The 26122-nt window shown below is 48.1% G+C and overlaps 74 pseudogenes; all 74 read right to left on the reverse strand.

Annotated features, from left to right (window-relative positions):
* Window positions 1-101: 101 nt before the first annotated feature.
* Window positions 102-277, reverse strand: LOC143760659 (U2 spliceosomal RNA; annotated as a pseudogene).
* A 177-nt stretch (window positions 278-454) lies between these two features.
* On the reverse strand, window positions 455-630 carry LOC143760897 (U2 spliceosomal RNA; annotated as a pseudogene).
* A 177-nt stretch (window positions 631-807) lies between these two features.
* On the reverse strand, window positions 808-983 carry LOC143762758 (U2 spliceosomal RNA; annotated as a pseudogene).
* Window positions 984-1156: 173 nt separating this feature from the next.
* Window positions 1157-1336, reverse strand: LOC143760133 (U2 spliceosomal RNA; annotated as a pseudogene).
* Window positions 1337-1513: 177 nt separating this feature from the next.
* Window positions 1514-1689, reverse strand: LOC143760179 (U2 spliceosomal RNA; annotated as a pseudogene).
* A 174-nt stretch (window positions 1690-1863) lies between these two features.
* LOC143762631 (U2 spliceosomal RNA) lies at window positions 1864-2042 on the reverse strand (annotated as a pseudogene).
* Window positions 2043-2219: 177 nt separating this feature from the next.
* Window positions 2220-2395, reverse strand: LOC143759957 (U2 spliceosomal RNA; annotated as a pseudogene).
* A 176-nt stretch (window positions 2396-2571) lies between these two features.
* Window positions 2572-2748, reverse strand: LOC143762227 (U2 spliceosomal RNA; annotated as a pseudogene).
* A 177-nt stretch (window positions 2749-2925) lies between these two features.
* On the reverse strand, window positions 2926-3101 carry LOC143761560 (U2 spliceosomal RNA; annotated as a pseudogene).
* A 177-nt stretch (window positions 3102-3278) lies between these two features.
* On the reverse strand, window positions 3279-3454 carry LOC143762079 (U2 spliceosomal RNA; annotated as a pseudogene).
* A 177-nt stretch (window positions 3455-3631) lies between these two features.
* On the reverse strand, window positions 3632-3807 carry LOC143761800 (U2 spliceosomal RNA; annotated as a pseudogene).
* A 177-nt stretch (window positions 3808-3984) lies between these two features.
* LOC143762369 (U2 spliceosomal RNA) lies at window positions 3985-4160 on the reverse strand (annotated as a pseudogene).
* A 177-nt stretch (window positions 4161-4337) lies between these two features.
* LOC143763536 (U2 spliceosomal RNA) lies at window positions 4338-4513 on the reverse strand (annotated as a pseudogene).
* A 177-nt stretch (window positions 4514-4690) lies between these two features.
* LOC143760816 (U2 spliceosomal RNA) lies at window positions 4691-4866 on the reverse strand (annotated as a pseudogene).
* A 177-nt stretch (window positions 4867-5043) lies between these two features.
* Window positions 5044-5219, reverse strand: LOC143763088 (U2 spliceosomal RNA; annotated as a pseudogene).
* A 177-nt stretch (window positions 5220-5396) lies between these two features.
* Window positions 5397-5572, reverse strand: LOC143762903 (U2 spliceosomal RNA; annotated as a pseudogene).
* A 177-nt stretch (window positions 5573-5749) lies between these two features.
* Window positions 5750-5925, reverse strand: LOC143760291 (U2 spliceosomal RNA; annotated as a pseudogene).
* Window positions 5926-6100: 175 nt separating this feature from the next.
* LOC143762354 (U2 spliceosomal RNA) lies at window positions 6101-6278 on the reverse strand (annotated as a pseudogene).
* A 177-nt stretch (window positions 6279-6455) lies between these two features.
* LOC143818849 (U2 spliceosomal RNA) lies at window positions 6456-6631 on the reverse strand (annotated as a pseudogene).
* Window positions 6632-6808: 177 nt separating this feature from the next.
* LOC143760294 (U2 spliceosomal RNA) lies at window positions 6809-6984 on the reverse strand (annotated as a pseudogene).
* A 177-nt stretch (window positions 6985-7161) lies between these two features.
* LOC143762080 (U2 spliceosomal RNA) lies at window positions 7162-7337 on the reverse strand (annotated as a pseudogene).
* A 177-nt stretch (window positions 7338-7514) lies between these two features.
* On the reverse strand, window positions 7515-7690 carry LOC143761801 (U2 spliceosomal RNA; annotated as a pseudogene).
* A 177-nt stretch (window positions 7691-7867) lies between these two features.
* LOC143762461 (U2 spliceosomal RNA) lies at window positions 7868-8043 on the reverse strand (annotated as a pseudogene).
* Window positions 8044-8220: 177 nt separating this feature from the next.
* Window positions 8221-8396, reverse strand: LOC143761224 (U2 spliceosomal RNA; annotated as a pseudogene).
* Window positions 8397-8573: 177 nt separating this feature from the next.
* On the reverse strand, window positions 8574-8749 carry LOC143759771 (U2 spliceosomal RNA; annotated as a pseudogene).
* A 177-nt stretch (window positions 8750-8926) lies between these two features.
* LOC143760295 (U2 spliceosomal RNA) lies at window positions 8927-9102 on the reverse strand (annotated as a pseudogene).
* A 177-nt stretch (window positions 9103-9279) lies between these two features.
* On the reverse strand, window positions 9280-9455 carry LOC143761962 (U2 spliceosomal RNA; annotated as a pseudogene).
* Window positions 9456-9632: 177 nt separating this feature from the next.
* Window positions 9633-9808, reverse strand: LOC143818850 (U2 spliceosomal RNA; annotated as a pseudogene).
* A 177-nt stretch (window positions 9809-9985) lies between these two features.
* Window positions 9986-10161, reverse strand: LOC143763549 (U2 spliceosomal RNA; annotated as a pseudogene).
* Window positions 10162-10338: 177 nt separating this feature from the next.
* LOC143760828 (U2 spliceosomal RNA) lies at window positions 10339-10514 on the reverse strand (annotated as a pseudogene).
* A 177-nt stretch (window positions 10515-10691) lies between these two features.
* Window positions 10692-10867, reverse strand: LOC143763089 (U2 spliceosomal RNA; annotated as a pseudogene).
* A 177-nt stretch (window positions 10868-11044) lies between these two features.
* LOC143762904 (U2 spliceosomal RNA) lies at window positions 11045-11220 on the reverse strand (annotated as a pseudogene).
* Window positions 11221-11397: 177 nt separating this feature from the next.
* LOC143761722 (U2 spliceosomal RNA) lies at window positions 11398-11573 on the reverse strand (annotated as a pseudogene).
* Window positions 11574-11750: 177 nt separating this feature from the next.
* LOC143762472 (U2 spliceosomal RNA) lies at window positions 11751-11926 on the reverse strand (annotated as a pseudogene).
* Window positions 11927-12103: 177 nt separating this feature from the next.
* Window positions 12104-12279, reverse strand: LOC143761225 (U2 spliceosomal RNA; annotated as a pseudogene).
* A 177-nt stretch (window positions 12280-12456) lies between these two features.
* Window positions 12457-12632, reverse strand: LOC143759782 (U2 spliceosomal RNA; annotated as a pseudogene).
* A 177-nt stretch (window positions 12633-12809) lies between these two features.
* Window positions 12810-12985, reverse strand: LOC143760296 (U2 spliceosomal RNA; annotated as a pseudogene).
* Window positions 12986-13162: 177 nt separating this feature from the next.
* LOC143761963 (U2 spliceosomal RNA) lies at window positions 13163-13338 on the reverse strand (annotated as a pseudogene).
* A 177-nt stretch (window positions 13339-13515) lies between these two features.
* LOC143818851 (U2 spliceosomal RNA) lies at window positions 13516-13691 on the reverse strand (annotated as a pseudogene).
* A 173-nt stretch (window positions 13692-13864) lies between these two features.
* LOC143760134 (U2 spliceosomal RNA) lies at window positions 13865-14044 on the reverse strand (annotated as a pseudogene).
* A 177-nt stretch (window positions 14045-14221) lies between these two features.
* Window positions 14222-14397, reverse strand: LOC143760180 (U2 spliceosomal RNA; annotated as a pseudogene).
* A 174-nt stretch (window positions 14398-14571) lies between these two features.
* Window positions 14572-14750, reverse strand: LOC143762632 (U2 spliceosomal RNA; annotated as a pseudogene).
* Window positions 14751-14927: 177 nt separating this feature from the next.
* Window positions 14928-15103, reverse strand: LOC143759959 (U2 spliceosomal RNA; annotated as a pseudogene).
* Window positions 15104-15279: 176 nt separating this feature from the next.
* Window positions 15280-15456, reverse strand: LOC143762845 (U2 spliceosomal RNA; annotated as a pseudogene).
* A 177-nt stretch (window positions 15457-15633) lies between these two features.
* LOC143761561 (U2 spliceosomal RNA) lies at window positions 15634-15809 on the reverse strand (annotated as a pseudogene).
* A 177-nt stretch (window positions 15810-15986) lies between these two features.
* On the reverse strand, window positions 15987-16162 carry LOC143762081 (U2 spliceosomal RNA; annotated as a pseudogene).
* Window positions 16163-16339: 177 nt separating this feature from the next.
* LOC143761802 (U2 spliceosomal RNA) lies at window positions 16340-16515 on the reverse strand (annotated as a pseudogene).
* A 177-nt stretch (window positions 16516-16692) lies between these two features.
* LOC143762371 (U2 spliceosomal RNA) lies at window positions 16693-16868 on the reverse strand (annotated as a pseudogene).
* A 177-nt stretch (window positions 16869-17045) lies between these two features.
* Window positions 17046-17221, reverse strand: LOC143763561 (U2 spliceosomal RNA; annotated as a pseudogene).
* A 177-nt stretch (window positions 17222-17398) lies between these two features.
* Window positions 17399-17574, reverse strand: LOC143760839 (U2 spliceosomal RNA; annotated as a pseudogene).
* A 177-nt stretch (window positions 17575-17751) lies between these two features.
* On the reverse strand, window positions 17752-17927 carry LOC143763090 (U2 spliceosomal RNA; annotated as a pseudogene).
* Window positions 17928-18104: 177 nt separating this feature from the next.
* Window positions 18105-18280, reverse strand: LOC143762905 (U2 spliceosomal RNA; annotated as a pseudogene).
* Window positions 18281-18457: 177 nt separating this feature from the next.
* Window positions 18458-18633, reverse strand: LOC143760297 (U2 spliceosomal RNA; annotated as a pseudogene).
* A 175-nt stretch (window positions 18634-18808) lies between these two features.
* On the reverse strand, window positions 18809-18986 carry LOC143762355 (U2 spliceosomal RNA; annotated as a pseudogene).
* A 176-nt stretch (window positions 18987-19162) lies between these two features.
* On the reverse strand, window positions 19163-19339 carry LOC143762846 (U2 spliceosomal RNA; annotated as a pseudogene).
* Window positions 19340-19516: 177 nt separating this feature from the next.
* LOC143761562 (U2 spliceosomal RNA) lies at window positions 19517-19692 on the reverse strand (annotated as a pseudogene).
* Window positions 19693-19869: 177 nt separating this feature from the next.
* LOC143762082 (U2 spliceosomal RNA) lies at window positions 19870-20045 on the reverse strand (annotated as a pseudogene).
* A 177-nt stretch (window positions 20046-20222) lies between these two features.
* LOC143761803 (U2 spliceosomal RNA) lies at window positions 20223-20398 on the reverse strand (annotated as a pseudogene).
* Window positions 20399-20575: 177 nt separating this feature from the next.
* LOC143762372 (U2 spliceosomal RNA) lies at window positions 20576-20751 on the reverse strand (annotated as a pseudogene).
* Window positions 20752-20928: 177 nt separating this feature from the next.
* Window positions 20929-21104, reverse strand: LOC143763572 (U2 spliceosomal RNA; annotated as a pseudogene).
* Window positions 21105-21281: 177 nt separating this feature from the next.
* Window positions 21282-21457, reverse strand: LOC143760850 (U2 spliceosomal RNA; annotated as a pseudogene).
* Window positions 21458-21634: 177 nt separating this feature from the next.
* LOC143763092 (U2 spliceosomal RNA) lies at window positions 21635-21810 on the reverse strand (annotated as a pseudogene).
* A 177-nt stretch (window positions 21811-21987) lies between these two features.
* On the reverse strand, window positions 21988-22163 carry LOC143762906 (U2 spliceosomal RNA; annotated as a pseudogene).
* A 177-nt stretch (window positions 22164-22340) lies between these two features.
* Window positions 22341-22516, reverse strand: LOC143760298 (U2 spliceosomal RNA; annotated as a pseudogene).
* A 175-nt stretch (window positions 22517-22691) lies between these two features.
* LOC143762356 (U2 spliceosomal RNA) lies at window positions 22692-22869 on the reverse strand (annotated as a pseudogene).
* A 177-nt stretch (window positions 22870-23046) lies between these two features.
* Window positions 23047-23222, reverse strand: LOC143818852 (U2 spliceosomal RNA; annotated as a pseudogene).
* A 177-nt stretch (window positions 23223-23399) lies between these two features.
* Window positions 23400-23575, reverse strand: LOC143763583 (U2 spliceosomal RNA; annotated as a pseudogene).
* A 177-nt stretch (window positions 23576-23752) lies between these two features.
* LOC143763094 (U2 spliceosomal RNA) lies at window positions 23753-23928 on the reverse strand (annotated as a pseudogene).
* A 177-nt stretch (window positions 23929-24105) lies between these two features.
* Window positions 24106-24281, reverse strand: LOC143762907 (U2 spliceosomal RNA; annotated as a pseudogene).
* A 177-nt stretch (window positions 24282-24458) lies between these two features.
* LOC143760299 (U2 spliceosomal RNA) lies at window positions 24459-24634 on the reverse strand (annotated as a pseudogene).
* A 175-nt stretch (window positions 24635-24809) lies between these two features.
* LOC143762357 (U2 spliceosomal RNA) lies at window positions 24810-24987 on the reverse strand (annotated as a pseudogene).
* A 177-nt stretch (window positions 24988-25164) lies between these two features.
* LOC143818853 (U2 spliceosomal RNA) lies at window positions 25165-25340 on the reverse strand (annotated as a pseudogene).
* A 177-nt stretch (window positions 25341-25517) lies between these two features.
* On the reverse strand, window positions 25518-25693 carry LOC143760300 (U2 spliceosomal RNA; annotated as a pseudogene).
* Window positions 25694-25870: 177 nt separating this feature from the next.
* Window positions 25871-26046, reverse strand: LOC143762084 (U2 spliceosomal RNA; annotated as a pseudogene).
* Between the last annotated feature and the right edge of the window lie 76 nt (window positions 26047-26122).

Genomic DNA, 26122 nt, shown 5'->3' on the forward strand with positions numbered 1-26122 from the left:
GCCGCAGGGAAGACATTTTCCAAAAACTCTGGAAGCTCTGTAGATGACAGTTCTGCGGTGTGCGTGTGTTCAAGCAGTGCACAACGCGTTTTGAATCTGCATAACCACACCCTCCATCCCCATTGTGACAGCACGTGAAGGTTCCGTGTGACAAAGCAAGCTCCATTTCCAGCTCCCTATTCCAAAAATCTATTTAATATATGGTCCCCAAATAGGGGACGTATCAGATAAGAACAGACACTACGCTTGATCTTGAGCCATTTGGCCGAGAAGCGATGATCAGAAATGGTTTGCCACTTGGGCCGCACCAAGGCCTACAACCGAAACCCACTGTGGAGACATAGCAAAAGATTGCCGCAGGGAAGACATTTTCCAGAAACTCTGGAAGCTCTGTCGATGACAGTTCTGCAGTGTGCGTGTGTTCAAGCTGTGCACAACGCGTTTTGAATCTGCATAACCACACCCTCCATCCCCATTGTGACAGCACGTGAAGGTTCCGTGTGACAAAGCAAGCTCCATTTCCAGCTCCCTATTCCAAAAATCCATTTAATATATGGTCCCCAAATAGGGGACGTATCAGATAAGAACAGACACTACGCTTGATCTTGAGCCATTTGGCCGAGAAGCGATGATCAGAAATGGTTTGCCACTTGGGCCGCACCAAGGCCTACAACCGAAACCCACTGTGGAGACATAGCAAAAGATTGCCGCAGGGAAGACATTTTCCAGAAACTCTGGAGGTTCTGTAGATGATAGTTCTGCGGTGTGCGTGTGTTCAAGCTGTGCACAACGCGTTTTGAATCTGCATAACCACACCCTCCATCCCCATTGTGACAGCACGTGAAGGTTCCGTGCGACAAAGCATGCTCCATTTCCAGCTCCCTATTCCAAAAATCTATTTAATATATGGTCCCCAAATAGGGGACATATCAGATAAGAGCAGACACTACGCTTGATCTTGAGCCATTTGGCCAAGAAGCGATGATCAGAAATGGTTTGCCACTTGGGCCGCACCAAGGCCTACAACCGAAACCCACTGTGGAGACATAGCAAAAGATTGCCGCAGGGAAGACATTTTCCAGAAACTCTGGAAGCTCTGTCGATGACAGTTCTGCGGTGTGCGTGTGTTCAAGCTGTGCACAACGCGTTTTGAATCTGCATAACCACACCCTCCATCCCCATTGTGACAGCATGTGTAGGTTCCGTCTGACGAAGCAAGCTCCATTTCCAGCTCCGTTTTCCAAAAATCCATTTAATATATGGTCCCCAAATAGGGGACGTATCAGATAAGAACAGACACTACGCTTGATCTTGAGCCATTTGGCCGAGAAGCGATAATCAGAAATGGTTTGCCACTTAGGCCTCACCAAGGCCTACAACCGTAACCCACTGTGGAGACATAGCAAAAGATTGCCGCAGGGAAGACATTTTCCAGAAACCCTGGAAGCTCTGTAGATGACAGTTCTGCGGTGTGCGTGTGTTCAAGCTGTGCACAACGCATTTTGAATCTGCATAACCACACCCTCCATCCTCATTGTGACAGCACGTGAAGGTTCTGTGCGACAAAGCAAGCTCCATTTCCAGCTCCCTATTCCAAAAATCTATTTAATATATGGTCCCCAAATAGGGGACGTATCAGATAAGAACAGACACTACGCTTGATCTTGAGCCATTTGGCCGAGAAACGATGATCAGAAATGGTTTGCCACTTGGGCCGCACCAAGGCCTACAACCGAAACCCACTGTGGAGACATAGCAAAAGATTGCCGCAGGGAAGACATTTTCCAGAAACTCTGGAAGCTTTGTCGATGACAGTTCTGCGGTGTGCGTGTGTTCAAGCTGTGCACAACGCGTTTTGAATCTGCATAATCACACCCTCCATCCCCATTGTGACAGCACGTGAAGGTTCCGTGTGACAAAGCAAGCTCCATTTCCAGCTCCCTATTCCAAAAATCCATTTAATATATGGTCCCCAAATAGGGGACGTATCCGAGAAGAACAGACACTACGCTTGATCTTGAGCCATTTGGCCGAGAAGCGATGATCAGAAATGGTTTGCCACTTGGGCCGCCCCAAGGCCTACAACTGAAACCCACTCTGGAGACATAGCAAAAGATTGCCGCAGGGAAGACATTTTCCAGAAACTCTGGAAGCTCTGTAGATGACAGTTCTGCGGTGTGCGTGTGTTCAAGCTGTGCACAACGCGTTTTGAATCTGCATAACCACACCCTCCATCCCCATTGTGACAGCACGTGAAGGTTCCGTGCGACAAAGCAAGCTCCATTTCCAGCTCCCTATTCCAAAAATCCATTTAATATATGGTCCCCAAATAGGGGACGTATCAGATAAGAACAGACACTACGCTTGATCTTGAGCCATTTGGCCGAGAAGCGATGATCAGAAATGGTGTGCCACTTGGGCCGCACCAAGGCCTACAACCGAAACCCACTGTGGAGACATAGCAAAAGATTGCCGCAGGGAAGACATTTTCCAGAAACTCTGGAAGTTCTGTAGATGACAGTTCTGCGGTGTGCGTGTGTTCAAGCTGTGCACAACGCGTTTTGAATCTGCATAACCACACCCTCCATCCCCATTGTGACAGCAAGTGAAGGTTCCGTGCGACAAAGCAAGCTCCATTTCCAGTTCCCTATTCCAAAAATCTATTTAATATATGGTCCCCAAATAGGGTACGTATCAGATAAGAACAGACACTACGCTTGATCTTGAGCCATTTGGCCGAGAAGCGATGATGAGAAATGGTTTGCCACTTGGGCCGCACCAAGGCCTACAACCGAAACCCACTGTGGAGACATAGCAAAAGATTGCCGCAGGGAAGACATTTTCCAGAAACTCTGGAAGCTCTGTAGATGACAGTTCTGCGGTGTGCGTGTGTTCAAGCTGTGCACAACGCGTTTTGAATCTGCATAACCACACCCTCCATCCCCATTGTGACAGCACGTGAAGGTTCCGTGCGACAAAGCAAGCTCCATTTCCAGCTCCCTATTCCAAAAATCCATTTAATATATGGTCCCCAAATAGGGGACGTATCAGATAAGAACAGACTCTACGCTTGATCTTGAGCCATTTGGCCGAGAAGCGATGATCAGAAATGGTTTGCCACTTGGGCCGCACCAAGGCCTACAACCGAAACCCACTGTGGAGACATAGCAAAAGATTGCCGCAGGGAAGACATTTTCCAGAAACTTTGGAAGCTCTGTAGATGACAGTTCTGCGGTGTGCGTGTGTTCAAGCTGTATACAACGCGTTTCGAATCTGCATAACCACACCCTCCATCCCCATTGTGACAGCACGTGAAGGTTCCGTGCGACAAAGCAAGCTCCATTGCCAGCTCCCTATTCCAAAAATCCATTTAATATATGGTCCCCAAATAGGGGACGTATCAGATAAGAACAGACTCTACGCTTGATCTTGAGCCATTTGGCCGAGAAGCGATGATCAGAAATGGATTGCCATTTGGGCCGCACCAAGGCCTACAACCGAAACCCACTGTGGAGACATAGCAAAAGATTGCCGCAGGGAAGACATTTTCCAGAAACTCTGGAAGCTCTGTAGATGACAGTTCTGCGGTGTGCGTGTGTTCAAGCTGTGCACAACGCGTTTTGAATCTGCATAACCACACCCTCCATCCCCATTGTGACAGCACGTGAAGGTTCCGTGCGACAAAGCAAGCTCCATTTCCAGCATCCTATTCCAAAAATCCATTTAATATATGGTCCCCAAATAGGGGACGTATCAGATAAGAACAGACTCTACGCTTGATCTTGAGCCATTTGGCCGAGAAGCGATGATCAGAAATGGTTTGCCACTTGGGCCGCACCAAGGCCTACAACCGAAACCCACTGTGGAGACTTAGCAAAAGATTGCCGCAGGGAAGACATTTTCCAGAAACTCTGGAAGCTCTGTAGATGACAGTTCTGCGGTGTGCGTGTGTTCAAGCTGTGCACAACGCGTTTCGAATCTGCATAACCACACCCTCCATCCCCATTGTGACAGCACGTGAAGGTTCCGTGTGACAAAGCAAGCTCCATTTCCAGCTCCCTATTCCAAAAATCCATTTATTATATGGTCCCCAAATAGGGGACGTATCAGATAAGAACAGACACTACGCTTGATCTTGAGCCATTTGGCCGAGAAGCGATGATCAGAAATGGTTTGCCACTTGGGCCGCACCAAGGCCTACAACCGAAACCCACTGTGGAGACATAGCAAAAGATTGCCGCAGGGAAGACATTTTCCAGAAACTCTGGAAGCTCTGTCGATGACAGTTCTGTGGTGTGCGTGTGTTCAAGCTGTGCACAACGCGTTTTGAATCTGCATAACCACACCCTCCATCCCCATTGTGACAGCACGTGAAGGTTCCGTGCGACGAAGCAAGCTCCATTTCCAGCTCCCTATTCCAAAAATCCATTTAATATATGGTCCCCAAATAGGGGACGTATCAGATAAGAACAGACACTACGCTTGATCTTGAGCCATTTGGCCGAGAAGCGATGATCAGAAATGGTTTGCCACTTGGGCCACACCAAGGCCTACAACCGAAACCCACTGTGGAGACATAGCAAAAGATTGCCGCAGGGAAGACATTTTCCAGAAACTCTGGAAGCTCTGTAGATGACAGTTCTGCGGTGTGCGTGTGTTCAAGCTGTGCACAACGCGTTTTGAATCTGCATAACCACACCCTCCATCCCCATTGTGACAGCACGTGAAGGTTCCGTGCGACAAAGCAAGCTCCATTTCCAGCTCCCTATTCCAAAAATCTATTTAATATATGGTCCCCAAATAGGGGACGTATCAGATAAGAACAGACACTACACTTGATCTTGAGCCATTTGGCCGAGAAGCGATGATCAGAAATGGTTTGCCACTTGGGCCGCACCAAGGCCTACAACCGAAACCCACTGTGGAGACATAGCAAAAGATTGCCGCAGGGAAGACATTTTCCAAAAACTCTGGAAGCTCTGTAGATGACAGTTCTGCGGTGTGCGTGTGTTCAAGCTGTGCACAACGCGTTTTGAATCTGCATAACCACACCCTCCATCCCCATTGTGACAGCACGTGAAGGTTCCGTGTGACAAAGCAAGCTCCATTTCCAGCTCCCTATTCCAAAAATCCATTTAATATATGGTCCCCAAATAGGGGACGTATCAGATAAGAACAGACACTACGCTTAAACTTGAGCCATTTGGCCGAGAAGCGATGATCAGAAATGGGTTGCCACTTGGGCCGCACCAAGGCCTAAAACCGAAACCCACTGTGGAGACATAGCAAAAGATTGCTGCAGGGAAGACATTTTCCAGAAACTCTGGAAGCTCTGTCGATGACAGTTCTGCGGTGTGCGTGTGTTCAAGCTGTGCACAACGCGTTTTGAATCTGCATAACCACACCCTCCATCCCCATTGTGACAGCACATGAAGGTTCCGTGCGACAAAGCAAGCTCCATTTCCAGCTCCCTATTCCAAAAATCTATTTAATATATGGTCCCCAAATAGGGGACGTATCAGATAAGAACAGACACTACGCTTGATCTTGAGGCATTTGGCCGAGAAGCGATGATCAGAAATGGTTTGCCACTTGGGCCGCACCAAGGCCTACAACCGAAACCCACTGTGGAGACATAGCAAAAGATTGCCGCAGGGAAGACATTTTCCAGAAACTCTGGAAGTTCTGTAGATGATAGTTCTGCGGTGTGCGTGTGTTCAAGCTGTGCACAACGCGTTTTGAATCTGCATAACCACACCCTCCATCCCCATTGTGACAGCACGTGAAGGTTCCGTGCGACAAAGCAAGCTCCATTTCCAACTCCCTATTCCAAAAATCTATTTAATATATGGTCCCCAAATAGGGGACGTATCAGATAAGAACAGACACTACGCTTGATCTTGAGCCATTTGGCCGAGAAGCGATGATCAGAAATGGTTTGCCACTTGGGCCGCACCAAGGCCTACAACCGAAACCCACTGTGGAGACATAGCAAAAGATTGCCGCAGGGAAGACATTTTCCAGAAACTCTGGAAGTTCTGTAGATGATAGTTCTGCTGTGTGCGTGTGTTCAAGCTGTGCACAACGCGTTTTGAATCTGCATAACCACACCCCCCATCCCCATTGTGACAGCACGTGAAGGTTCCGTGCGACAAAGCAAGCTCCATTTCCAGCTCCCTATTCCAAAAATCTATTTAATATATGGTCCCCAAATAGGGGACATATCAGATAAGAGCAGACACTACGCTTGATCTTGAGCCATTTGGCCAAGAAGCGATGATCAGAAATGGTTTGCCACTTGGGCCGCACCAAGGCCTACAACCGAAACCCACTGTGGAGACATAGCAAAAGATTGCCGCAGGGAAGACATTTTCCAGAAACTCTGGAAGCTCTGTCGATGACAGTTCTGCGGTGTGCGTGTGTTCAAGCTGTGCACAACGCGTTTTGAATCTGCATAACCACACCCTCCATCCCCATTGTGACAGCACATGAAGGTTCCGTGCGACAAAGCAAGCTCCATTTCCAGCTCCCTATTCCAAAAATCTATTTAATATATGGTCCCCAAATAGGGGACGTATCAGATAAGAACAGACACTACGCTTGATCTTGAGCCATTTGGCCGAGAAGCGATGATCAGAAATGGTTTGCCACTTGGGCCGCACCAAGGCCTACAACCGAAACCCACTGTGGAGACATAGCAAAAGATTGCCGCAGGGAAGACATTTTCCAGAAACTCTGGAAGTTCTGTAGATGATAGTTCTGCGGTGTGCGTGTGTTCAAGCTGTGCACAACGCGTTTTGAATCTGCATAACCACACCCTCCATCCCCATTGTGACAGCACGTGAAGGTTCCGTGCGACAAAGCAAGCTCCATTTCCAACTCCCTATTCCAAAAATCTATTTAATATATGGTCCCCAAATAGGGGACGTATCAGATAAGAACAGACACTACGCTTGATCTTGAGCCATTTGGCCGAGAAGCGATGATCAGAAATGGTTTGCCAATTGGGCCGCACCAAGGCCTACAACCGAAACCCACTGTGGAGACATAGCAAAAGATTGCCGCAGGGAAGACATTTTCCAGAAACTCTGGAAGCTCTGTAGATGACAGTTCTGCGGTGTGCATGTGTTCAAGCTGTGCACAACGCGTTTTGAATCTGCATAACCACACCCTCCATCCCCATTGTGACAGCACGTGAAGGTTCCGTGCGACAAAGCAAGCTCCATTGCCAGCTCCCTATTCCAAAAATCCATTTAATATATGGTCCCCAAATAGGGGACGTATCAGATAAGAACAGACTCTACGCTTGATCTTGAGCCATTTGGCCGAGAAGCGATGATCAGAAATGGTTTGCCATTTGGGCCGCACCAAGGCCTACAACCGAAACCCACTGTGGAGACATAGCAAAAGATTGCCGCAGGGAAGACATTTTCCAGAAACTCTGGAAGCTCTGTAGATGACAGTTCTGCGGTGTGCGTGTGTTCAAGCTGTGCACAACGCGTTTTGAATCTGCATAACCACACCCTCCATCCCCATTGTGACAGCACGTGAAGGTTCCGTGCGACAAAGCAAGCTCCATTTCCAGCATCCTATTCCAAAAATCCATTTAATATATGGTCCCCAAATAGGGGACGTATCAGATAAGAACAGACTCTACGCTTGATCTTGAGCCATTTGGCCGAGAAGCGATGATCAGAAATGGTTTGCCACTTGGGCCGCACCAAGGCCTACAACCGAAACCCACTGTGGAGACTTAGCAAAAGATTGCCGCAGGGAAGACATTTTCCAGAAACTCTGGAAGCTCTGTAGATGACAGTTCTGCGGTGTGCGTGTGTTCAAGCTGTGCACAAAGCGTTTCGAATCTGCATAACCACACCCTCCATCCCCATTGTGACAGCACGTGAAGGTTCAGTGTGACAAAGCAAGCTCCATTTCCAGCTCCCTATTCCAAAAATCCATTTAATATATGGTCCCCAAATAGGGGACGTATCAGATAAGAACAGACACTACGCTTGATCTTGAGCCATTTGGCCGAGAAGCGATGATCAGAAATGGTTTGCCACTTGGGCCGCACCAAGGCCTACAACCGAAACCCACTGTGGAGACATAGCAAAAGATTGCCGCAGGGAAGACATTTTCCAGAAACTCTGGAAGCTCTGTCGATGACAGTTCTGTGGTGTGCGTGTGTTCAAGCTGTGCACAACGCGTTTTGAATCTGCATAACCACACCCTCCATCCCCATTGTGACAGCACGTGAAGGTTCCGTGCGACGAAGCAAGCTCCATTTCCAGCTCCCTATTCCAAAAATCCATTTAATATATGGTCCCCAAATAGGGGACGTATCAGATAAGAACAGACACTACGCTTGATCTTGTGCCATTTGGCCGAGAAGCGATGATCAGAAATGGTTTGTCACTTGGGCCACACCAAGGCCTACAACCGAAACCCACTGTGGAGACATAGCAAAAGATTGCCGCAGGGAAGACATTTTCCAGAAACTCTGGAAGCTCTGTAGATGACAGTTCTGCGGTGTGCGTGTGTTCAAGCTGTGCACAACGCGTTTTGAATCTGCATAACCACACCCTCCATCCCCATTGTGACAGCACATGAAGGTTCCGTGCGACAAAGCAAGCTCCATTTCCAGCTCCCTATTCCAAAAATCTATTTAATATATGGTCCCCAAATAGGGGACGTATCAGATAAGAACAGACACTACACTTGATCTTGAGCCATTTGGCCGAGAAGCGATGATCAGAAATGGTTTGCCACTTGGTCCACACCAAGGCCTACAACCGAAACCCACTGTGGAGACATAGCAAAAGATTGCCGCAGGGAAGACATTTTCCAGAAACTCTGGAAGTTCTGTAGATGATAGTTCTGCGGTGTGCGTGTGTTCAAGCTGTGCACAACGTGTTTTGAATCTGCATAACCACACCCTCCATCCCCATTGTGACAGCACGTGAAGGTTCCGTGCGACAAAGCAAGCTCCATTTCCAACTCCCTATTCCAAAAATCTATTTAATATATGGTCCCCAAATAGGGGACGTATCAGATAAGAACAGACACTACGCTTGATCTTGAGCCATTTGGCCGAGAAGCGATGATCAGAAATGGTTTGCCACTTGGGCCGCACCAAGGCCTACAACCGAAACCCACTGTGGAGACATAGCAAAAGATTGCCGCAGGGAAGACATTTTCCAGAAACTCTGGAAGTTCTGTAGATGATAGTTCTGCGGTGTGCGTGTGTTCAAGCTGTGCACAACGCGTTTTGAATCTGCATAACCACACCCTCCATCCCCATTGTGACAGCACGTGAAGGTTCCGTGCGACAAAGCAAGCTCCATTTCCAGCTCCCTATTCCAAAAATCTATTTAATATATGGTCCCCAAATAGGGGACATATCAGATAAGAGCAGACACTACGCTTGATCTTGAGCCATTTGGCCAAGAAGCGATGATCAGAAATGGTTTGCCACTTGGGCCGCACCAAGGCCTACAACCGAAACCCACTGTGGAGACATAGCAAAAGATTGCCGCAGGGAAGACATTTTCCAGAAACTCTGGAAGCTCTGTCGATGACAGTTCTGCGGTGTGCGTGTGTTCAAGCTGTGCACAACGCGTTTTGAATCTGCATAACCACACCCTCCATCCCCATTGTGACAGCACATGAAGGTTCCGTGCGACAAAGCAAGCTCCATTTCCAGCTCCCTATTCCAAAAATCTATTTAATATATGGTCCCCAAATAGGGGACGTATCAGATAAGAACAGACACTACGCTTGATCTTGAGCCATTTGGCCGAGAAGCGATGATCAGAAATGGTTTGCCACTTGGGCCGCACCAAGGCCTACAACCGAAACCCACTGTGGAGACATAGCAAAAGATTGCCGCAGGGAAGACATTTTCCAGAAACTCTGGAAGCTCTGTCGATGACAGTTCTGTGGTGTGCGTGTGTTCAAGCTGTGCACAACGCGTTTTGAATCTGCATAACCACACCCTCCATCCCCATTGTGACAGCACGTGAAGGTTCCGTGCGACGAAGCAAGCTCCATTTCCAGCTCCCTATTCCAAAAATCCATTTAATATATGGTCCCCAAATAGGGGACGTATCAGATAAGAACAGACACTACGCTTGATCTTGAGCCATTTGGCCGAGAAGCGATGATCAGAAATGGTTTGCCACTTGGGCCACACCAAGGCCTACAACCGAAACCCACTGTGGAGACATAGCAAAAGATTGCCGCAGGGAAGACATTTTCCAGAAACTCTGGAAGCTCTGTAGATGACAGTTCTGCGGTGTGCGTGTGTTCAAGCTGTGCACAACGCGTTTTGAATCTGCATAACCACACCCTCCATCCCCATTGTGACAGCACGTGAAGGTTCCGTGCGACAAAGCAAGCTCCATTTCCAGCTCCCTATTCCAAAAATCTATTTAATATATGGTCCCCAAATAGGGGACGTATCAGATAAGAACAGACACTACACTTGATCTTGAGCCATTTGGCCGAGAAGCGATGATCAGAAATGGTTTGCCACTTGGGCCGCACCAAGGCCTACAACCGAAACCCACTGTGGAGACATAGCAAAAGATTGCCGCAGGGAAGACATTTTCCAAAAACTCTGGAAGCTCTGTAGATGACAGTTCTGCGGTGTGCGTGTGTTCAAGCTGTGCACAACGCGTTTTGAATCTGCATAACCACACCCTCCATCCCCATTGTGACAGCACGTGAAGGTTCCGTGTGACAAAGCAAGCTCCATTTCCAGCTCCCTATTCCAAAAATCCATTTAATATATGGTCCCCAAATAGGGGACGTATCAGATAAGAACAGACACTACGCTTAAACTTGAGCCATTTGGCCGAGAAGCGATGATCAGAAATGGGTTGCCACTTGGGCCGCACCAAGGCCTAAAACCGAAACCCACTGTGGAGACATAGCAAAAGATTGCTGCAGGGAAGACATTTTCCAGAAACTCTGGAAGCTCTGTCGATGACAGTTCTGCGGTGTGCGTGTGTTCAAGCTGTGCACAACGCGTTTTGAATCTGCATAACCACACCCTCCATCCCCATTGTGACAGCACATGAAGGTTCCGTGCGACAAAGCAAGCTCCATTTCCAGCTCCCTATTCCAAAAATCTATTTAATATATGGTCCCCAAATAGGGGACGTATCAGATAAGAACAGACACTACGCTTGATCTTGAGGCATTTGGCCGAGAAGCGATGATCAGAAATGGTTTGCCACTTGGGCCGCACCAAGGCCTACAACCGAAACCCACTGTGGAGACATAGCAAAAGATTGCCGCAGGGAAGACATTTTCCAGAAACTCTGGAAGGTCTGTAGATGATAGTTCTGCGGTGTGCGTGTGTTCAAGCTGTGCACAACGCGTTTTGAATCTGCATAACCACACCCTCCATCCCCATTGTGACAGCACGTGAAGGTTCCGTGCGACAAAGCAAGCTCCATTTCCAACTCCCTATTCCAAAAATCTATTTAATATATGGTCCCCAAATAGGGGACGTATCAGATAAGAACAGACTCTACGCTTGATCTTGAGCCATTTGGCCGAGAAGCGATGATCAGAAATGGTTTGCCACTTGGGCCGCACCAAGGCCTACAACCGAAACCCACTGTGGAGACTTAGCAAAAGATTGCCGCAGGGAAGACATTTTCCAGAAACTCTGGAAGCTCTGTAGATGACAGTTCTGCGGTGTGCGTGTGTTCAAGCTGTGCACAAAGCGTTTCGAATCTGCATAACCACACCCTCCATCCCCATTGTGACAGCACGTGAAGGTTCAGTGTGACAAAGCAAGCTCCATTTCCAGCTCCCTATTCCAAAAATCCATTTAATATATGGTCCCCAAATAGGGGACGTATCAGATAAGAACAGACACTACGCTTGATCTTGAGCCATTTGGCCGAGAAGCGATGATCAGAAATGGTTTGCCACTTGGGCCGCACCAAGGCCTACAACCGAAACCCACTGTGGAGACATAGCAAAAGATTGCCGCAGGGAAGACATTTTCCAGAAACTCTGGAAGCTCTGTCGATGACAGTTCTGTGGTGTGCGTGTGTTCAAGCTGTGCACAACGCGTTTTGAATCTGCATAACCACACCCTCCATCCCCATTGTGACAGCACGTGAAGGTTCCGTGCGACGAAGCAAGCTCCATTTCCAGCTCCCTATTCCAAAAATCCATTTAATATATGGTCCCCAAATAGGGGACGTATCAGATAAGAACAGACACTACGCTTGATCTTGTGCCATTTGGCCGAGAAGCGATGATCAGAAATGGTTTGTCACTTGGGCCACACCAAGGCCTACAACCGAAACCCACTGTGGAGACATAGCAAAAGATTGCCGCAGGGAAGACATTTTCCAGAAACTCTGGAAGCTCTGTAGATGACAGTTCTGCGGTGTGCGTGTGTTCAAGCTGTGCACAACGCGTTTTGAATCTGCATAACCACACCCTCCATCCCCATTGTGACAGCACATGAAGGTTCCGTGCGACAAAGCAAGCTCCATTTCCAGCTCCCTATTCCAAAAATCTATTTAATATATGGTCCCCAAATAGGGGACGTATCAGATAAGAACAGACACTACACTTGATCTTGAGCCATTTGGCCGAGAAGCGATGATCAGAAATGGTTTGCCACTTGGTCCACACCAAGGCCTACAACCGAAACCCACTGTGGAGACATAGCAAAAGATTGCCGCAGGGAAGACATTTTCCAGAAACTCTGGAAGTTCTGTAGATGATAGTTCTGCGGTGTGCGTGTGTTCAAGCTGTGCACAACGTGTTTTGAATCTGCATAACCACACCCTCCATCCCCATTGTGACAGCACGTGAAGGTTCCGTGCGACAAAGCAAGCTCCATTTCCAACTCCCTATTCCAAAAATCTATTTAATATATGGTCCCCAAATAGGGGACGTATCAGATAAGAACAGACACTACGCTTGATCTTGAGCCATTTGGCCGAGAAGCGATGATCAGAAATGGTTTGCCACTTGGGCCGCACCAAGGCCTACAACCGAAACCCACTGTGGAGACATAGCAAAAGATTGCCGCAGGGAAGACATTTTCCAGAAACTCTGGAAGTTCTGTAGATGATAGTTCTGCGGTGTGCGTGTGTTCAAGCTGTGCACAACGCGTTTTGAATCTGCATAACCACACCCTCCATCCCCATTGTGACAGCACGTGAAGGTTCCGTGCGACAAAGCAAGCTCCATTTCCAGCTCCCTATTCCAAAAATCTATTTAATATATGGTCCCCAAATAGGGGACATATCAGATAAGAGCAGACACTACGCTTGATCTTGAGCCATTTGGCCAAGAAGCGATGATCAGAAATGGTTTGCCACTTGGGCCGCACCAAGGCCTACAACCGAAACCCACTGTGGAGACATAGCAAAAGATTGCCGCAGGGAAGACATTTTCCAGAAACTCTGGAAGCTCTGTCGATGACAGTTCTGCGGTGTGCGTGTGTTCAAGCTGTGCACAACGCGTTTTGAATCTGCATAACCACACCCTCCATCCCCATTGTGACAGCACATGAAGGTTCCGTGCGACAAAGCAAGCTCCATTTCCAGCTCCCTATTCCAAAAATCTATTTAATATATGGTCCCCAAATAGGGGACGTATCAGATAAGAACAGACACTACGCTTGATCTTGAGCCATTTGGCCGAGAAGCGATGATCAGAAATGGTTTGCCACTTGGGCCGCACCAAGGCCTACAACCGAAACCCACTGTGGAGACATAGCAAAAGATTGCCGCAGGGAAGACATTTTCCAGAAACTCTGGAAGCTCTGTCGATGACAGTTCTGCGGTGTGCGTGTGTTCAAGCTGTGCACAACGCGTTTTGAATCTGCATAACCACACCCTCCATCCCCATTGTGACAGCATGTGTAGGTTCCGTCTGACGAAGCAAGCTCCATTTCCAGCTCCGTTTTCCAAAAATCCATTTAATATATGGTCCCCAAATAGGGGACGTATCAGATAAGAACAGACACTACGCTTGATCTTGAGCCATTTGGCCGAGAAGCGATGATCAGAAATGGTTTGCCACTTAGGCCTCACCAAGGCCTACAACCGTAACCCACTGTGGAGACATAGCAAAAGATTGCCGCAGGGAAGACATTTTCCAGAAACCCTGGAAGCTCTGTAGCTGACAGTTCTGCGGTGTGCGTGTGTTCAAGCTGTGCACAACGCATTTTGAATCTGCATAACCACACCCTCCATCCTCATTGTGACAGCACGTGAAGGTTCTGTGCGACAAAGCAAGCTCCATTTCCAGCTCCCTATTCCAAAAATCTATTTAATATATGGTCCCCAAATAGGGGACGTATCAGATAAGAACAGACACTACGCTTGATCTTGAGCCATTTGGCCGAGAAACGATGATCAGAAATGGTTTGCCACTTGGGCCGCACCAAGGCCTACAACCGAAACCCACTGTGGAGACATAGCAAAAGATTGCCGCAGGGAAGACATTTTCCAGAAACTCTGGAAGCTTTGTCGATGACAGTTCTGCGGTGTGCGTGTGTTCAAGCTGTGCACAACGCGTTTTGAATCTGCATAATCACACCCTCCATCCCCATTGTGACAGCACGTGAAGGTTCCGTGTGACAAAGCAAGCTCCATTTCCAGCTCCCTATTCCAAAAATCCATTTAATATATGGTCCCCAAATAGGGGACGTATCCGAGAAGAACAGACACTACGCTTGATCTTGAGCCATTTGGCCGAGAAGCGATGATCAGAAATGGTTTGCCACTTGGGCCGCCCCAAGGCCTACAACTGAAACCCACTCTGGAGACATAGCAAAAGATTGCCGCAGGGAAGACATTTTCCAGAAACTCTGGAAGCTCTGTAGATGACAGTTCTGCGGTGTGCGTGTGTTCAAGCTGTGCACAACGCGTTTTGAATCTGCATAACCACACCCTCCATCCCCATTGTGACAGCACGTGAAGGTTCCGTGCGACAAAGCAAGCTCCATTTCCAGCTCCCTATTCCAAAAATCCATTTAATATATGGTCCCCAAATAGGGGACGTATCAGATAAGAACAGACACTACGCTTGATCTTGAGCCATTTGGCCGAGAAGCGATGATCAGAAATGGTGTGCCACTTGGGCCGCACCAAGGCCTACAACCGAAACCCACTGTGGAGACATAGCAAAAGATTGCCGCAGGGAAGACATTTTCCAGAAACTCTGGAAGTTCTGTAGATGACAGTTCTGCGGTGTGCGTGTGTTCAAGCTGTGCACAACGCGTTTTGAATCTGCATAACCACACCCTCCATCCCCATTGTGACAGCAAGTGAAGGTTCCGTGCGACAAAGCAAGCTCCATTTCCAGTTCCCTATTCCAAAAATCTATTTAATATATGGTCCCCAAATAGGGTACGTATCAGATAAGAACAGACACTACGCTTGATCTTGAGCCATTTGGCCGAGATGCGATGATGAGAAATGGTTTGCCACTTGGGCCGCACCAAGGCCTACAACCGAAACCCACTGTGGAGACATAGCAAAAGATTGCCGCAGGGAAGACATTTTCCAGAAACTCTGGAAGCTCTGTAGATGACAGTTCTGCGGTGTGCGTGTGTTCAAGCTGTGCACAACGCGTTTTGAATCTGCATAACCACACCCTCCATCCCCATTGTGACAGCACGTGAAGGTTCCGTGCGACAAAGCAAGCTCCATTTCCAGCTCCCTATTCCAAAAATCCATTTAATATATGGTCCCCAAATAGGGGACGTATCAGATAAGAACAGACTCTACGCTTGATCTTGAGCCATTTGGCCGAGAAGCGATGATCAGAAATGGTTTGCCACTTGGGCCGCACCAAGGCCTACAACCGAAACCCACTGTGGAGACATAGCAAAAGATTGCCGCAGGGAAGACATTTTCCAGAAACTTTGGAAGCTCTGTAGATGACAGTTCTGCGGTGTGCGTGTGTTCAAGCTGTATACAACGCGTTTCGAATCTGCATAACCACACCCTCCATCCCCATTGTGACAGCACGTGAAGGTTCCGTGCGACAAAGCAAGCTCCATTGCCAGCTCCCTATTCCAAAAATCCATTTAATATATGGTCCCCAAATAGGGGACGTATCAGATAAGAACAGACTCTACGCTTGATCTTGAGCCATTTGGCCGAGAAGCGATGATCAGAAATGGTTTGCCATTTGGGCCGCACCAAGGCCTACAACCGAAACCCACTGTGGAGACATAGCAAAAGATTGCCGCAGGGAAGACATTTTCCAGAAACTCTGGAAGCTCTGTAGATGACAGTTCTGCGGTGTGCGTGTGTTCAAGCTGTGCACAACGCGTTTTGAATCTGCATAACCACACCCTCCATCCCCATTGTGACAGCACGTGAAGGTTCCGTGCGACAAAGCAAGCTCCATTTCCAGCATCCTATTCCAAAAATCCATTTAATATATGGTCCCCAAATAGGGGACGTATCAGATAAGAACAGACTCTACGCTTGATCTTGAGCCATTTGGCCGAGAAGCGATGATCAGAAATGGTTTGCCACTTGGGCCGCACCAAGGCCTACAACCGAAACCCACTGTGGAGACTTAGCAAAAGATTGCCGCAGGGAAGACATTTTCCAGAAACTCTGGAAGCTCTGTAGATGACAGTTCTGCGGTGTGCGTGTGTTCAAGCTGTGCACAACGCGTTTCGAATCTGCATAACCACACCCTCCATCCCCATTGTGACAGCACGTGAAGGTTCCGTGTGACAAAGCAAGCTCCATTTCCAGCTCCCTATTCCAAAAATCCATTTATTATATGGTCCCCAAATAGGGGACGTATCAGATAAGAACAGACACTACGCTTGATCTTGAGCCATTTGGCCGAGAAGCGATGATCAGAAATGGTTTGCCACTTGGGCCGCACCAAGGCCTACAACCGAAACCCACTGTGGAGACATAGCAAAAGATTGCCGCAGGGAAGACATTTTCCAGAAACTCTGGAAGCTCTGTCGATGACAGTTCTGTGGTGTGCGTGTGTTCAAGCTGTGCACAACGCGTTTTGAATCTGCATAACCACACCCTCCATCCCCATTGTGACAGCACGTGAAGGTTCCGTGCGACGAAGCAAGCTCCATTTCCAGCTCCCTATTCCAAAAATCCATTTAATATATGGTCCCCAAATAGGGGACGTATCAGATAAGAACAGACACTACGCTTGATCTTGAGCCATTTGGCCGAGAAGCGATGATCAGAAATGGTTTGCCACTTGGGCCACACCAAGGCCTACAACCGAAACCCACTGTGGAGACATAGCAAAAGATTGCCGCAGGGAAGACATTTTCCAGAAACTCTGGAAGCTCTGTAGATGACAGTTCTGCGGTGTGCGTGTGTTCAAGCTGTGCACAACGCGTTTTGAATCTGCATAACCACACCCTCCATCCCCATTGTGACAGCACGTGAAGGTTCCGTGCGACAAAGCAAGCTCCATTTCCAGCTCCCTATTCCAAAAATCTATTTAATATATGGTCCCCAAATAGGGGACGTATCAGATAAGAACAGACACTACACTTGATCTTGAGCCATTTGGCCGAGAAGCGATGATCAGAAATGGTTTGCCACTTGGGCCGCACCAAGGCCTACAACCGAAACCCACTGTGGAGACATAGCAAAAGATTGCCGCAGGGAAGACATTTTCCAAAAACTCTGGAAGCTCTGTAGATGACAGTTCTGCGGTGTGCGTGTGTTCAAGCTGTGCACAACGCGTTTTGAATCTGCATAACCACACCCTCCATCCCCATTGTGACAGCACGTGAAGGTTCCGTGTGACAAAGCAAGCTCCATTTCCAGCTCCCTATTCCAAAAATCCATTTAATATATGGTCCCCAAATAGGGGACGTATCAGATAAGAACAGACACTACGCTTAAACTTGAGCCATTTGGCCGAGAAGCGATGATCAGAAATGGGTTGCCACTTGGGCCGCACCAAGGCCTAAAACCGAAACCCACTGTGGAGACATAGCAAAAGATTGCTGCAGGGAAGACATTTTCCAGAAACTCTGGAAGCTCTGTCGATGACAGTTCTGCGGTGTGCGTGTGTTCAAGCTGTGCACAACGCGTTTTGAATCTGCATAACCACACCCTCCATCCCCATTGTGACAGCACATGAAGGTTCCGTGCGACAAAGCAAGCTCCATTTCCAGCTCCCTATTCCAAAAATCTATTTAATATATGGTCCCCAAATAGGGGACGTATCAGATAAGAACAGACACTACGCTTGATCTTGAGGCATTTGGCCGAGAAGCGATGATCAGAAATGGTTTGCCACTTGGGCCGCACCAAGGCCTACAACCGAAACCCACTGTGGAGACATAGCAAAAGATTGCCGCAGGGAAGACATTTTCCAGAAACTCTGGAAGTTCTGTAGATGATAGTTCTGCGGTGTGCGTGTGTTCAAGCTGTGCACAACGCGTTTTGAATCTGCATAACCACACCCTCCATCCCCATTGTGACAGCACGTGAAGGTTCCGTGCGACAAAGCAAGCTCCATTTCCAACTCCCTATTCCAAAAATCTATTTAATATATGGTCCCCAAATAGGGGACGTATCAGATAAGAACAGACACTACGCTTGATCTTGAGCCATTTGGCCGAGAAGCGATGATCAGAAATGGTTTGCCACTTGGGCCGCACCAAGGCCTACAACCGAAACCCACTGTGGAGACATAGCAAAAGATTGCCGCAGGGAAGACATTTTCCAGAAACTCTGGAAGTTCTGTAGATGATAGTTCTGCGGTGTGCGTGTGTTCAAGCTGTGCACAACGCGTTTTGAATCTGCATAACCACACCCCCCATCCCCATTGTGACAGCACGTGAAGGTTCCGTGCGACAAAGCAAGCTCCATTTCCAGCTCCCTATTCCAAAAATCTATTTAATATATGGTCCCCAAATAGGGGACATATCAGATAAGAGCAGACACTACGCTTGATCTTGAGCCATTTGGCCAAGAAGCGATGATCAGAAATGGTTTGCCACTTGGGCCGCACCAAGGCCTACAACCGAAACCCACTGTGGAGACATAGCAAAAGATTGCCGCAGGGAAGACATTTTCCAGAAACTCTGGAAGCTCTGTCGATGACAGTTCTGCGGTGTGCGTGTGTTCAAGCTGTGCACAACGCGTTTTGAATCTGCATAACCACACCCTCCATCCCCATTGTGACAGCAAGTGAAGGTTCCGTGCGACAAAGCAAGCTCCATTTCCAGTTCCCTATTCCAAAAATCTATTTAATATATGGTCCCCAAATAGGGTACGTATCAGATAAGAACAGACACTACGCTTGATCTTGAGCCATTTGGCCGAGATGCGATGATGAGAAATGGTTTGCCACTTGGGCCGCACCAAGGCCTACAACCGAAACCCACTGTGGAGACATAGCAAAAGATTGCCGCAGGGAAGACATTTTCCAGAAACTCTGGAAGCTCTGTAGATGACAGTTCTGCGGTGTGCGTGTGTTCAAGCTGTGCACAACGCGTTTTGAATCTGCATAACCACACCCTCCATCCCCATTGTGACAGCACGTGAAGGTTCCGTGCGACAAAGCAAGCTCCATTTCCAGCTCCCTATTCCAAAAATCCATTTAATATATGGTCCCCAAATAGGGGACGTATCAGATAAGAACAGACTCTACGCTTGATCTTGAGCCATTTGGCCGAGAAGCGATGATCAGAAATGGTTTGCCACTTGGGCCGCACCAAGGCCTACAACCGAAACCCACTGTGGAGACATAGCAAAAGATTGCCGCAGGGAAGACATTTTCCAGAAACTTTGGAAGCTCTGTAGATGACAGTTCTGCGGTGTGCGTGTGTTCAAGCTGTATACAACGCGTTTCGAATCTGCATAACCACACCCTCCATCCCCATTGTGACAGCACGTGAAGGTTCCGTGCGACAAAGCAAGCTCCATTGCCAGCTCCCTATTCCAAAAATCCATTTAATATATGGTCCCCAAATAGGGGACGTATCAGATAAGAACAGACTCTACGCTTGATCTTGAGCCATTTGGCCGAGAAGCGATGATCAGAAATGGTTTGCCATTTGGGCCGCACCAAGGCCTACAACCGAAACCCACTGTGGAGACATAGCAAAAGATTGCCGCAGGGAAGACATTTTCCAGAAACTCTGGAAGCTCTGTAGATGACAGTTCTGCGGTGTGCGTGTGTTCAAGCTGTGCACAACGCGTTTTGAATCTGCATAACCACACCCTCCATCCCCATTGTGACAGCACGTGAAGGTTCCGTGCGACAAAGCAAGCTCCATTTCCAGCATCCTATTCCAAAAATCCATTTAATATATGGTCCCCAAATAGGGGACGTATCAGATAAGAACAGACTCTACGCTTGATCTTGAGCCATTTGGCCGAGAAGCGATGATCAGAAATGGTTTGCCACTTGGGCCGCACCAAGGCCTACAACCGAAACCCACTGTGGAGACTTAGCAAAAGATTGCCGCAGGGAAGACATTTTCCAGAAACTCTGGAAGCTCTGTAGATGACAGTTCTGCGGTGTGCGTGTGTTCAAGCTGTGCACAACGCGTTTCGAATCTGCATAACCACACCCTCCATCCCCATTGTGACAGCACGTGAAGGTTCCGTGTGACAAAGCAAGCTCCATTTCCAGCTCCCTATTCCAAAAATCCATTTATTATATGGTCCCCAAATAGGGGACGTATCAGATAAGAACAGACACTACGCTTGATCTTGAGCCATTTGGCCGAGAAGCGATGATCAGAAATGGTTTGCCACTTGGGCCGCACCAAGGCCTACAACCGAAACCCACTGTGGAGACATAGCAAAAGATTGCCGCAGGGAAGACATTTTCCAGAAACTCTGGAAGCTCTGTCGATGACAGTTCTGTGGTGTGCGTGTGTTCAAGCTGTGCACAACGCGTTTTGAATCTGCATAACCACACCCTCCATCCCCATTGTGACAGCACGTGAAGGTTCCGTGCGACGAAGCAAGCTCCATTTCCAGCTCCCTATTCCAAAAATCCATTTAATATATGGTCCCCAAATAGGGGACGTATCAGATAAGAACAGACACTACGCTTGATCTTGAGCCATTTGGCCGAGAAGCGATGATCAGAAATGGTTTGCCACTTGGGCCACACCAAGGCCTACAACCGAAACCCACTGTGGAGACATAGCAAAAGATTGCCGCAGGGAAGACATTTTCCAGAAACTCTGGAAGCTCTGTAGATGACAGTTCTGCGGTGTGCGTGTGTTCAAGCTGTGCACAACGCGTTTTGAATCTGCATAACCACACCCTCCATCCCCATTGTGACAGCACGTGAAGGTTCCGTGCGACAAAGCAAGCTCCATTTCCAGCTCCCTATTCCAAAAATCTATTTAATATATGGTCCCCAAATAGGGGACGTATCAGATAAGAACAGACACTACACTTGATCTTGAGCCATTTGGCCGAGAAGCGATGATCAGAAATGGTTTGCCACTTGGGCCGCACCAAGGCCTACAACCGAAACCCACTGTGGAGACATAGCAAAAGATTGCCGCAGGGAAGACATTTTCCAAAAACTCTGGAAGCTCTGTAGATGACAGTTCTGCGGTGTGCGTGTGTTCAAGCTGTGCACAACGCGTTTTGAATCTGCATAACCACACCCTCCATCCCCATTGTGACAGCACGTGAAGGTTCCGTGTGACAAAGCAAGCTCCATTTCCAGCTCCCTATTCCAAAAATCCATTTAATATATGGTCCCCAAATAGGGGACGTATCAGATAAGAACAGACACTACGCTTAAACTTGAGCCATTTGGCCGAGAAGCGATGATCAGAAATGGGTTGCCACTTGGGCCGCACCAAGGCCTAAAACCGAAACCCACTGTGGAGACATAGCAAAAGATTGCTGCAGGGAAGACATTTTCCAGAAACTCTGGAAGCTCTGTCGATGACAGTTCTGCGGTGTGCGTGTGTTCAAGCTGTGCACAACGCGTTTTGAATCTGCATAACCACACCCTCCATCCCCATTGTGACAGCACATGAAGGTTCCGTGCGACAAAGCAAGCTCCATTTCCAGCTCCCTATTCCAAAAATCTATTTAATATATGGTCCCCAAATAGGGGACGTATCAGATAAGAACAGACACTACGCTTGATCTTGAGGCATTTGGCCGAGAAGCGATGATCAGAAATGGTTTGCCACTTGGGCCGCACCAAGGCCTACAACCGAAACCCACTGTGGAGACATAGCAAAAGATTGCCGCAGGGAAGACATTTTCCAGAAACTCTGGAAGTTCTGTAGATGATAGTTCTGCGGTGTGCGTGTGTTCAAGCTGTGCACAACGCGTTTTGAATCTGCATAACCACACCCTCCATCCCCATTGTGACAGCACGTGAAGGTTCCGTGCGACAAAGCAAGCTCCATTTCCAACTCCCTATTCCAAAAATCTATTTAATATATGGTCCCCAAATAGGGGACGTATCAGATAAGAACAGACACTACGCTTGATCTTGAGCCATTTGGCCGAGAAGCGATGATCAGAAATGGTTTGCCACTTGGGCCGCACCAAGGCCTACAACCGAAACCCACTGTGGAGACATAGCAAAAGATTGCCGCAGGGAAGACATTTTCCAGAAACTCTGGAAGTTCTGTAGATGATAGTTCTGCGGTGTGCGTGTGTTCAAGCTGTGCACAACGCGTTTTGAATCTGCATAACCACACCCCCCATCCCCATTGTGACAGCACGTGAAGGTTCCGTGCGACAAAGCAAGCTCCATTTCCAGCTCCCTATTCCAAAAATCTATTTAATATATGGTCCCCAAATAGGGGACATATCAGATAAGAGCAGACACTACGCTTGATCTTGAGCCATTTGGCCAAGAAGCGATGATCAGAAATGGTTTGCCACTTGGGCCGCACCAAGGCCTACAACCGAAACCCACTGTGGAGACATAGCAAAAGATTGCCGCAGGGAAGACATTTTCCAGAAACTCTGGAAGCTCTGTCGATGACAGTTCTGCGGTGTGCGTGTGTTCAAGCTGTGCACAACGCGTTTTGAATCTGCATAACCACACCCTCCATCCCCATTGTGACAGCACATGAAGGTTCCGTGCGACAAAGCAAGCTCCATTTCCAGCTCCCTATTCCAAAAATCTATTTAATATATGGTCCCCAAATAGGGGACGTATCAGATAAGAACAGACACTACGCTTGATCTTGAGCCATTTGGCCGAGAAGCGATGATCAGAAATGGTTTGCCACTTGGGCCGCACCAAGGCCTACAACCGAAACCCACTGTGGAGACATAGCAAAAGATTGCCGCAGGGAAGACATTTTCCAGAAACTCTGGAAGCTCTGTCGATGACAGTTCTGTGGTGTGCGTGTGTTCAAGCTGTGCACAACGCGTTTTGAATCTGCATAACCACACCCTCCATCCCCATTGTGACAGCACGTGAAGGTTCCGTGCGACGAAGCAAGCTCCATTTCCAGCTCCCTATTCCAAAAATCCATTTAATATATGGTCCCCAAATAGGGGACGTATCAGATAAGAACAGACACTACGCTTGATCTTGAGCCATTTGGCCGAGAAGCGATGATCAGAAATGGTTTGCCACTTGGGCCGCACCAAGGCCTACAACCGAAACCCACTGTGGAGACATAGCAAAAGATTGCCGCAGGGAAGACATTTTCCAAAAACTCTGGAAGCTCTGTAGATGACAGTTCTGCGGTGTGCGTGTGTTCAAGCTGTGCACAACGCGTTTTGAATCTGCATAACCACACCCTCCATCCCCATTGTGACAGCACGTGAAGGTTCCGTGTGACAAAGCAAGCTCCATTTCCAGCTCCCTATTCCAAAAATCCATTTAATATATGGTCCCCAAATAGGGGACGTATCAGATAAGAACAGACACTACGCTTAAACTTGAGCCATTTGGCCGAGAAGCGATGATCAGAAATGGGTTGCCACTTGGGCCGCACCAAGGCCTAAAACCGAAACCCACTGTGGAGACATAGCAAAAGATTGCTGCAGGGAAGACATTTTCCAGAAACTCTGGAAGCTCTGTCGATGACAGTTCTGCGGTGTGCGTGTGTTCAAGCTGTGCACAACGCGTTTTGAATCTGCATAACCACACCCTCCATCCCCATTGTGACAGCACATGAAGGTTCCGTGCGACAAAGCAAGCTCCATTTCCAGCTCCCTATTCCAAAAATCTATTTAATATATGGTCCCCAAATAGGGGACGTATCAGATAAGAACAGACACTACGCTTGATCTTGAGGCATTTGGCCGAGAAGCGATGATCAGAAATGGTTTGCCACTTGGGCCGCACCAAGGCCTACAACCGAAACCCACTGTGGAGACATAGCAAAAGATTGCCGCAGGGAAGACATTTTCCAGAAACTCTGGAAGTTCTGTAGATGATAGTTCTGCGGTGTGCGTGTGTTCAAGCTGTGCACAACGCGTTTTGAATCTGCATAACCACACCCTCCATCCCCATTGTGACAGCACGTGAAGGTTCCGTGCGACAAAGCAAGCTCCATTTCCAACTCCCTATTCCAAAAATCTATTTAATATATGGTCCCCAAATAGGGGACGTATCAGATAAGAACAGACACTACGCTTGATCTTGAGCCATTTGGCCGAGAAGCGATGATCAGAAATGGTTTGCCACTTGGGCCGCACCAAGGCCTACAACCGAAACCCACTGTGGAGACATAGCAAAAGATTGCCGCAGGGAAGACATTTTCCAGAAACTCTGGAAGTTCTGTAGATGATAGTTCTGCGGTGTGCGTGTGTTCAAGCTGTGCACAACGCGTTTTGAATCTGCATAACCACACCCCCCATCCCCATTGTGACAGCACGTGAAGGTTCCGTGCGACAAAGCAAGCTCCATTTCCAGCTCCCTATTCCAAAAATCTATTTAATATATGGTCCCCAAATAGGGGACATATCAGATAAGAGCAGACACTACGCTTGATCTTGAGCCATTTGGCCAAGAAGCGATGATCAGAAATGGTTTGCCACTTGGGCCGCACCAAGGCCTACAACCGAAACCCACTGTGGAGACATAGCAAAAGATTGCCGCAGGGAAGACATTTTCCAGAAACTCTGGAAGCTCTGTCGATGACAGTTCTGCGGTGTGCGTGTGTTCAAGCTGTGCACAACGCGTTTTGAATCTGCATAACCACACCCTCCATCCCCATTGTGACAGCACATGAAGGTTCCGTGCGACAAAGCAAGCTCCATTTCCAGCTCCCTATTCCAAAAATCTATTTAATATATGGTCCCCAAATAGGGGACGTATCAGATAAGAACAGACACTACGCTTGATCTTGAGCCATTTGGCCGAGAAGCGATGATCAGAAATGGTTTGCCACTTGGGCCGCACCAAGGCCTACAACCGAAACCCACTGTGGAGACATAGCAAAAGATTGCCGCAGGGAAGACATTTTCCAGAAACTCTGGAAGTTCTGTAGATGATAGTTCTGCGGTGTGCGTGTGTTCAAGCTGTGCACAACGCGTTTTGAATCTGCATAACCACACCCTCCATCCCCATTGTGACAGCACGTGAAGGTTCCGTGCGACAAAGCAAGCTCCATTTCCAACTCCCTATTCCAAAAATCTATTTAATATATGGTCCCCAAATAGGGGACGTATCAGATAAGAACAGACACTACGCTTGATCTTGAGCCATTTGGCCGAGAAGCGATGATCAGAAATGGTTTGCCAATTGGGCCGCACCAAGGCCTACAACCGAAACCCACTGTGGAGACATAGCAAAAGATTGCCGCAGGGAAGACATTTTCCAGAAACTCTGGAAGCTCTGTAGATGACAGTTCTGCGGTGTGCATGTGTTCAAGCTGTGCACAACGCGTTTTGAATCTGCATAACCACACCCTCCATCCCCATTGTGACAGCACGTGAAGGTTCCGTGCGACAAAGCAAGCTCCATTGCCAGCTCCCTATTCCAAAAATCCATTTAATATATGGTCCCCAAATAGGGGACGTATCAGATAAGAACAGACTCTACGCTTGATCTTGAGCCATTTGGCCGAGAAGCGATGATCAGAAATGGTTTGCCATTTGGGCCGCACCAAGGCCTACAACCGAAACCCACTGTGGAGACATAGCAAAAGATT

The sequence above is a fragment of the Ranitomeya variabilis genome, chromosome 3, assembly GCF_051348905.1.
Source record: "Ranitomeya variabilis isolate aRanVar5 chromosome 3, aRanVar5.hap1, whole genome shotgun sequence".
NCBI lineage: Eukaryota > Metazoa > Chordata > Amphibia > Anura > Dendrobatidae > Ranitomeya > Ranitomeya variabilis.